The sequence below is a fragment of the Chrysochloris asiatica genome, unplaced genomic scaffold, assembly GCF_000296735.1.
Source record: "Chrysochloris asiatica unplaced genomic scaffold, ChrAsi1.0 scaffold00397, whole genome shotgun sequence".
Classification (NCBI taxonomy): domain Eukaryota; kingdom Metazoa; phylum Chordata; class Mammalia; order Afrosoricida; family Chrysochloridae; genus Chrysochloris; species Chrysochloris asiatica.
The window spans coordinates 1,081,868-1,090,325 of record NW_006408915.1 but is presented as its reverse complement, the minus strand read 5'-3'; the positions used below and the strand labels follow the sequence as shown (position 1 = coordinate 1,090,325).

At 39.1% G+C, this 8,458-nt stretch overlaps 1 protein-coding gene across 1 annotated transcript in view; it reads right to left on the bottom strand.

Annotated features, from left to right (window-relative positions):
• The window catches only part of LOC102829559 (inositol monophosphatase 3-like), a 38,387-nt gene that overhangs the window by 28,876 nt on the left and 1,053 nt on the right, over nucleotides 1–8,458 (bottom strand). The gene's annotated exons all lie outside the window — the stretch shown is intronic.

The window sequence follows — 8,458 nt, the reverse complement described above, 5'->3', positions numbered from 1 at the left end:
AAAACCTCAGTAAGAACCAAAACATTTTGGGGTGCGGGGGAAAAAAGACATTATGTAGGGTAGCTTTCTCTACCAGATAATAAGGCTTATTTTAATGCTAAGATAAATAAGACTGTGTTGTTTTTGTTAAGCGTAGTTGAGTCATTTTAGACTCATAGGGATCTGGTTTATGAAGAGCAGGTGGTGGGTCTGAACTCCTAACCTTGTAGTTCTCATTTCAATACTGATCCTACAGCACCACAGGAGGATAAGTCAGTGTTGTTGTTGTTAAGTACCATGGAGTCGGTTCTGACTCATAGTGACCCTGCACAGGGTTTCCGAGGCTGCAAATCTTTATGGGAGCAGAAAGCCTCATCTTTCTCCTATAGGACAGCTCGTAGCTTCGAACTGCTGACCTTGAGGTTAGCAGCCCGATTCGTAACCACCACGCTTCCAGAGCACTGGTTAAACATTTTGGCCCAAACTCTTAATGGTAACTTAATAAGCTACCTCAGATAAGGTGGCAGTAGTAAGACCATGTAAAAATATCAGAATAAGTTAAAAGAAAAAAAACAAAGAACTGTGATTCCATAGTTCATAGGTTCTGACCATGATAGTTTACAAAAGTGGCAAATCTGATAGGCTGATGCTAAATCTTAAGATTAAAGCTTTTTGTCTTGCATTTAAATCAGCTCTCCATATACTCTGAACTGAGTATAAATTAACAAATTACAGAGCTTTGCTTGAAAAAAATCATCACTGAGTCAAGTTAGGGGAAAACATGTGGAGCAGGACTATAATAAGAACATTAGCACAGTTACCCAAGCCATTTCTGTGCAACTGCTAAGTAAAACCTTGCCACTACCATCCCTCCAAAATGCCAAACTAGTTGGAGCCCCCAGCAACCCATTATGTGTGTGAGTAGAACTCTGCTCCACAGAGTTCTCAATGGTTGATTTTTTTCAGCACTAGACCACCAGTCTTTGGGTGAGAATCAAGTGCATTAACCAATCAGTAAACCACCAAGACTCCCCACTACTATCACACATTGAAAATTCAATCCTACCGCAGTAAAATAAATAGCCTTATAAACAATTGTTAAGGTAAAAAAACAAAAATCAGGGCATCTTCCTCAATTCTTTTCCACATTACATACTCGAAATTCTATCTCACAATTTTAAAGTATCATGGTTACCAAAAAAAACTTAGTTAAGCCACCTTCTAATTCTCACTTGATTCCTACAGAAGCCTTCAACTGCTCTTACACCATGAGTACAATCATTCATTCAACATAAATTTACTGACTACATACTTTGGAAATGTTTAGGGCATGGTGACAAAATAAAAAAACTAAATAGATTATAGCAATGCCTCTATACAACGCTTATTGTCTCAATTCAGCAGCCTATCATCATCCTAAATCAGATCATGCCTCTCCTTACTACAATACATAGATAAAATCCGGAATTCCTATCTTCATCTACAAGAAAAGTCCTACATGATCTATCTGCTGTTGTTCTTTAGTGCCGTTGAGTCGTTTCCAACCCATAGTGACCCTGTGTAGGGTTTTCAAGGAGCAGCTGGTGAGCTCGAACTGCCGAACTTAAAGTTCAAACTGACTTTGCAGTCTGGCGAATTAACTCACAGCGCCACACATGATCTATCTAGCAACCACTAATAAAAACCTCTATTCTAAGTCTTAATCACTATACTCCAGACTTCCTAGTCATCTTCTAATTCTTTACATTGAGCAAGTATCACTTGGCCTCAGGGCTTTTGTACTTTGAACATTATTTGCTCACACATATTTCCCAAATCTCTGTATGATGGTTTGCTTCTTCCCATCCAGGTCTCAGCTCAAATGACATTGCCGCAGCATGACCTTTCCATGACTACCACGTCTAAAGCTGTACCTGAAGTCACTCTTTCCAAATTATCTTATTTTTTACTCTCCAAAACCCTGATTAGCATCTGAAATAACCTTCTTTACAAGTTTACTATATATCCTGGCCTACTAGACCATTAAGTTCCATATAGCCCATTTCCACTGCCAAATCCAGTACCTGGCACAAAGTAGGTACTCACTAAATACTTGTTCACTGACAAGATTATTATTTATCACTATGGTTTTTTGTTTCTTCCTCATAAACCTCTTCCACTCATTCTACTCTGCTGTCCTCATCTTTATCTGACACAGATCACACCAGAGAACTACCCTCATGCTCACAAAAAGTCCACAAGTGCAGAGAACAGCCCATCAAGTCTTTGTCCCTGGCCACCCACTCCTAAAGTCCACTCCATAGATATGAAAGCCACAACTTTAGAGAACTTAGGATTTTAACAGGGTAAGCATAACGAGCTTCTAGAAATCAGAAAACTGTAAGTTAACATTAGGTGACGCCCAGACATAATATAGCCCATCTCATAATTTCTGCCTATATATGACAATTAAGTAAATAAATAAAGATTACACTTGGGAATGTGAGTGGGTCTTATTCACCCAGTAGATAGGGCTTGCAAGCACACAATGAGATTTCTTAAAAGAAATTCTGCGTCAAGACAGCCGTATTAGCTCCTGCCTGAGTTTTAGCCAGTGAGTCTGCCTTACAGATTTCAAACGCAACACGGAAACATCAAATCTAGCCTGAGTTTCTATTCTGCAGGTCTACCCCAAGGATTTTGGACTTAGTAGCTCCCCAAATCGCATGAGCCTGTCAGTCATGAGTCAGTTCCTTAAACTGAATTATGTGCACGTACACATATGCACACACGCACAAAAGAGCCCCCAAAAGTTTATGGAAAACTGACATTAAAAGATATGGAATTTTCATTGCAATGAAACGATGAGCATAAAATTGATGTTCTCCCATGCAAACTATCACTCAATTTACAATAAAAACTAAAAAAAAAAAACTTAGGAAAAAAAAAAGATCATGGAATTTTTCCACCAACTTTTTGAAGCCTTTCTCATGTGTATATGGAGTCCCAGTGTGACGCTGTGGGTTAATGCACTGGACTGCAAAGTCGGTTTGAACTCCAACGTTGGCGGTTCAAACTCACCAGCTGCTCCTCAGAAATCCTATACAGGGTTGCTAGGAGTCAGAACCGACATCAATGACACTTAACAATATATTTTGTTGTTGAATGCCATCGAATCAGTTCCAATTCATAGTGACCCTGTATAAGGTTTCCTAGGAGCAGCTAGTGGGCTTGAACTGCCGACCTTGTGGTTCACAGTCCATTGCTGATCCTACAGCACCATACCAGTCTCAATCTCTATCTATCTATGTACTTATACACACACACACAGGCGTCCTGGTGTGGCACTGTGGGTTAATGCGCCAGACTTCAAAGCCATTTGAACTGCAAGGTCAGCAGTTCAAGCTCACCAGCTTCTCCTTGGAATCCCTATACAGGATCGCTATGGGTCAGAACCGACTCTATGGCACTTAACAACACCACCATACACACACATACATATATGGAGTACTGGTGTGGCACTGTAGGATCAGCACTGGACCATAAGGTCAGTTTGAACAGCAAGGTTGGCAGTTCAAACTCACCAGCCACTCCTAAGAAACGCTATACAGGGTCGCTATGGGTCAGAACCGACTTGATAGCAATTAACAACACCATGTACATACACACACATATAGAGGAGTGTGGCGGCTCCATATGATATGCACTGGACTGCAAACCACAAAGATGAGGCTTTCTGCTCCTTCAAAGATTTAAAGCCTTGGAAACCCTATACAGGGTCACTATGAGTGGGAACTGACTCGACAGCACACAACAACAACATATATAAATAAATCCCAGTGTGGCTAAGCACTCAACTACTAGTCAAAAAGTTAGCAATTACCTCATGCGGTTACCACGCAGTCACCTCGGAAGATATACCCGATTATCTGCTTCTGAAAGATCACAACTTGGAAAATCTATGGAGTTCTATTCTGCACATGTAGAGTTGCCATAAGTCAGCACTGAATCCACAGCAACCACAAAAACCAACTATATATATATATATATATATATATATATATATATATATATATATACACACATATACGCACACACACAGTGAAGTCTGCCAAAGCCAGAAGCTGTATATCAGTTTAGTCACATAATCTTTCTGAGCTGTAGTTATCTCATTGGTAAAAGGGAGTGATTAATATCCCTCCCTTCTAGGATTTTAAAGATGAATCAATGTAACATTTAAAGAAAGGAAAACAACTTAGTACTGCGTTTAAGACAAAGTAAATTCTTAATACAGGTTACTGATCATCACCTTTCACAATATATTCTTTCTATATGAGCAACTCTTTCCATAATTAGTTTCAATTAACCTCAGAACACTGATGACTCAAAACTTCATATTTCCAGTTGAGACCATTCAGAGCTTCAGACCCAGCTTTTCAAATGCCTCCTTAGTATCTCTCCTTACATATATCAAGGAACTTCTAATAGCATCAAGATAAATGGAGAAAAGACTCAAGTTGTCAAAGACTTTGTTTTGCTCAGATAAACCATCAACACTCATGGAAGCAGCAGTTAAGAAATCAAACGACATATTGCATTAAGCATACCTGCTGCACAAGACCTCTTTAAAGTATTGAAGAGCAAAGGTCAGTTTAAGGACTAACATGCACCTGACCCAAGCCATGGTATTTTCAACAACCTCATATGCATGTAAAAGTTGGACAATGAATAAAGAAGACTGCAGAAAAATTGATGCATTTGAGTCATGGTGGTGGAGAATGTTAAACGTATGTTTTATCATGTTAAACCATGGACTGCCAAAACAACAAACAAAGCTGTGTTAGAAGAAGTACAGCCAGAAAGCTCCTTGGAAGCCAGAATGGCAAGATTTCATCTCTCATACTTCGAACATGCTGTCAGGAGGGACAAGTCCCTGAAGAAGGACACTATGCTTGGTAAAGTGGAGGGTAAAAGAAAAAGAAGACCCCCCCAATGAGAAAGATTAGCACAGTGGCAGTAGCAATGGGCTCAACACAGCAACAACGTGAGACTGAGACAGGACCAAGCAGTATCGTTCTGCTGTGCATAGGGTCACTATGAATCAGTACCAACTCAATGTCACCTAACAACAACAAAATTACTCATCTAAGACCCCTTCACCTTGTCACACCCTCACCACCAAGGTAACACCAATGTGAAAGACAGAAACAGAAGTCATTTTGGTATTTTCATATTTCCCAAAAGTTCTCTCATGTTCTTCTGAATTCATCTTTTCTATAAACTTAGCACCAATTCAAAACACATCCCTTCTCACCTGAAATAAATCTCTTAACTGGTCTCCCTTTACTCACTCTGCTTTCTTCCAAATTATTCTAGAAGTACCTAATCTAAGCCCTTCCAATAATTTAAAACACTATAGCTAAAATACCAACCAAGAGGGAAGGAGTCTTCTGATACATCAAGGACCAAACCTATCCCCTCTGTACACAGGATTGATAGGGATGGGCAACTTAGACATTGGCTACATAAAATGGGGGAGGGGGGCTGTAAAGGCATGAAGTATCTGGCTTATAAATTTTCAAGAGGGAGTTTAGTTTCAGAGCGTGTGGGGGAAGGTAGAATCCCCACTGAATAGTTTTCATCTTGTCAAGAAGGGTCTGGTGAAAGGAGATGGGGATAAGACTCTTTTGATTCAATAGTGAGTAATTGTTACCATGACTAAAAGAGATTGTCACAACTGTAAAGGTAGATGTTTTGTAACATAAAGGGGGGAGTAGTGAATTTTACATGCCAGGAACAGAGGACCCTAGGCCTATCAAGGGAGAAGAGCAGGAGCTGAATGTGGGACCCTAACCAGAGAAGCAACAACACGAGAGATGGAGGCAGAGATGATGGCATGGATAGACAGAGCACTGAGGACTCTAGACTCATGGAAAGAAAAAGGTTTTGTGCTGGTAGCCAGGAGGCAAAATGTGTCCTTGGGTTGTTTAAATAATTATATATTCCTGAGTGTTTTTGTTAACATAAACAAAAAAAAACGAAAAACAGAGGGAATAGAAGCAAATACTGTTGAATATGATGCATTAAGGGGATTATAGTCACTGCAATAAAACAAAATACAATAGGATGAGTGTAAATTCAATATTCTCCCACGTAAACTATCACTCAATTCAAAATAAAAGCTTTTTTTAAAAAAACCCCAAAATTACCATAGTTAAGGGTACATTTTAGTGACGTCTTCTATTTACTTCCTTATACACTAATAGCATGTTAGAAACTTAACCCATTGCTTGGCATTTACTACGGACTAATTAAATGTTATTCAGTAAAGATAAACTGAGAACAACTTTCCTATTACCTGGATTCTGGTTCCCATCCTTCACACACCCTTAATGTCATAGTTCTCCAACTGGTCTTGCTAACCTTCATATGTATAAACCCAAAGTTTGACATATTGCAGGCCTCAAGCAAAACCAGATAAATCTAGTTCTTTTAGTATTTTAGAATTAAACTAAAGATCAGGTCCAAACTCTTTTTCACACTGTTGTCTCTGTCTACCATTCTAAACACTATCAAACTAATTCCCCATGTGCATCTTATTCAGATTTTTCAGCTCTGCAGAATTTCCCATACTATGTTGGGTTAATGTGCTGGACCGCAAAACCTGTCTGAACAGCAAGGTTGGCAGTTCAAGCTCACCAGCCACTTCTTGGAAAACCTAAAGGTCGCTATGGGTCGGAACTGACTCAACGGCACTTAACAACATCATCATCTCCTCTAAAGAGCCTTTTGAACCTGATGTTTTTCTCTGTCTACAAATGCTATATCTGCACTAATTACCTAATTGCAATCATCTAGATGTTACAGAAAAGAAACTGTGGCTCAAGTAAGTTAAATAACTGTTTAGAATCAAAATGGGCTGGCAACTGGTCAAGATATCAAAGAAATTAACAACAACAAACAACATTAATACTGTTCTATTTATACCTCAACTTTTCTGAACCCTGTTTCTTTCATAAAGTCCAAGAAAAACATTATGTGTTGTGGAAAAGAGAATATGATATTCCACAAGCACATTTTATGTATTAGATGCAAACACAAGACAAGTATTTTATGTGATAAAACAGTGTTGCTGTTAGTTCCATAGTCGGTTCAACTTAAGCCACCCTATTCAGGGTTTCTGGGAGTCCTGGTATGGCACTGTGGGTTAATGCGCCAGACTGCAAAGCCGTTTGAAATGCAAGGTCGGCAGTTCAAGCTCACCAGCTGCTTCTTGGAAACCCTATACAGGGTCGCTACGGGTCATAACCGACTCAACGGCACTTCACAACAACACAACATTCAGGGTTTCTGAGGAACAGCTATTGGGTTGGAACCACTGACCTTGCAGACAGCAGTCCAATCCTTATCTACAGCAGAAAAAAAGGGGGAAAAAAAACACACCAAAAAAAAAAAAGAAAAACCACTGAACATGTTCTATGCTTTGTTTGAACAGACAGCTGCATAAAATTCTAATGTCAATTACAACTATTGTTATCCAGCTGTCAGTCAATGCTCCTTCCTGCTTACAAAAAAAAAAAAAAAAAAAAAGATAAAAGACTGGTAAAAGTGTTACACAGGATAGGTAATTCTAAAATAACAATACTGAATCTTCCAAGAACAATAGTAAAAGGCCAAATACCTTCCAAAGAAGCCTGGGTTTACATTTTTGTTTATCTATTTAATAAAATCATAGGATACATTTTTTTTCCCAGTAGCAAACCCAGTGTTTCATGAAAGACGTAACACCCATAAGCTATTGCTAAGTGTGTTGGAGGAGTCCTGGTGTGGCAACCTTGCACCTCAAGGTTGACTTGCAACACAAAATAGGTAGTTCAAACTCACCAGCTGCTCCTTGGAAACCCTATACAGGGTCTCTGTGAGTCAGAACAGAATCCACAGCACTTAAAAAACAACAAAGTGTGCTGGGGAAGTCTGGTGGCTCCATACAACAAGCAATGGACAGTGAACTATATATAATGTCCAAGGTTCAATCCTGTCAGTCGCTGTGCAGGATAAAGAAGAGGCTTTCAGCTCCGAAGACTTAAAGCCTCGGAAACCCTATACAAGTTGCAGTTTTAAGTGCGATTGAGTTGGTTCTGACTCAAAATAGCCATGTGTAAGGCTTATAAGGTGCAGTTAGTGGGTTTGAACTTCTGACCTTGTGATTCAGTCCAGTGCAGACCCTACAGTGCCATAGTAGGTAGCTCCACTTAAATGATTACTTCAAAAAGTATTAGTAACAATAATAAATCTAAAATGTATGTATTCCCCTATGAAAATGTCAATTTGTCAATACCTTTCCCAGAAACCTACTCAAGGAAAACACGTGTCTTCTTTAATTCTTAATATATCTTACGCATGTTATCTGCATGTAGGAGAGAGCTTCAAAAACTTCGTGTGAAAGATTGTATTAAAAGACAATGCAATTTTTCAAGCTTCCATGTATGTATGTATATAT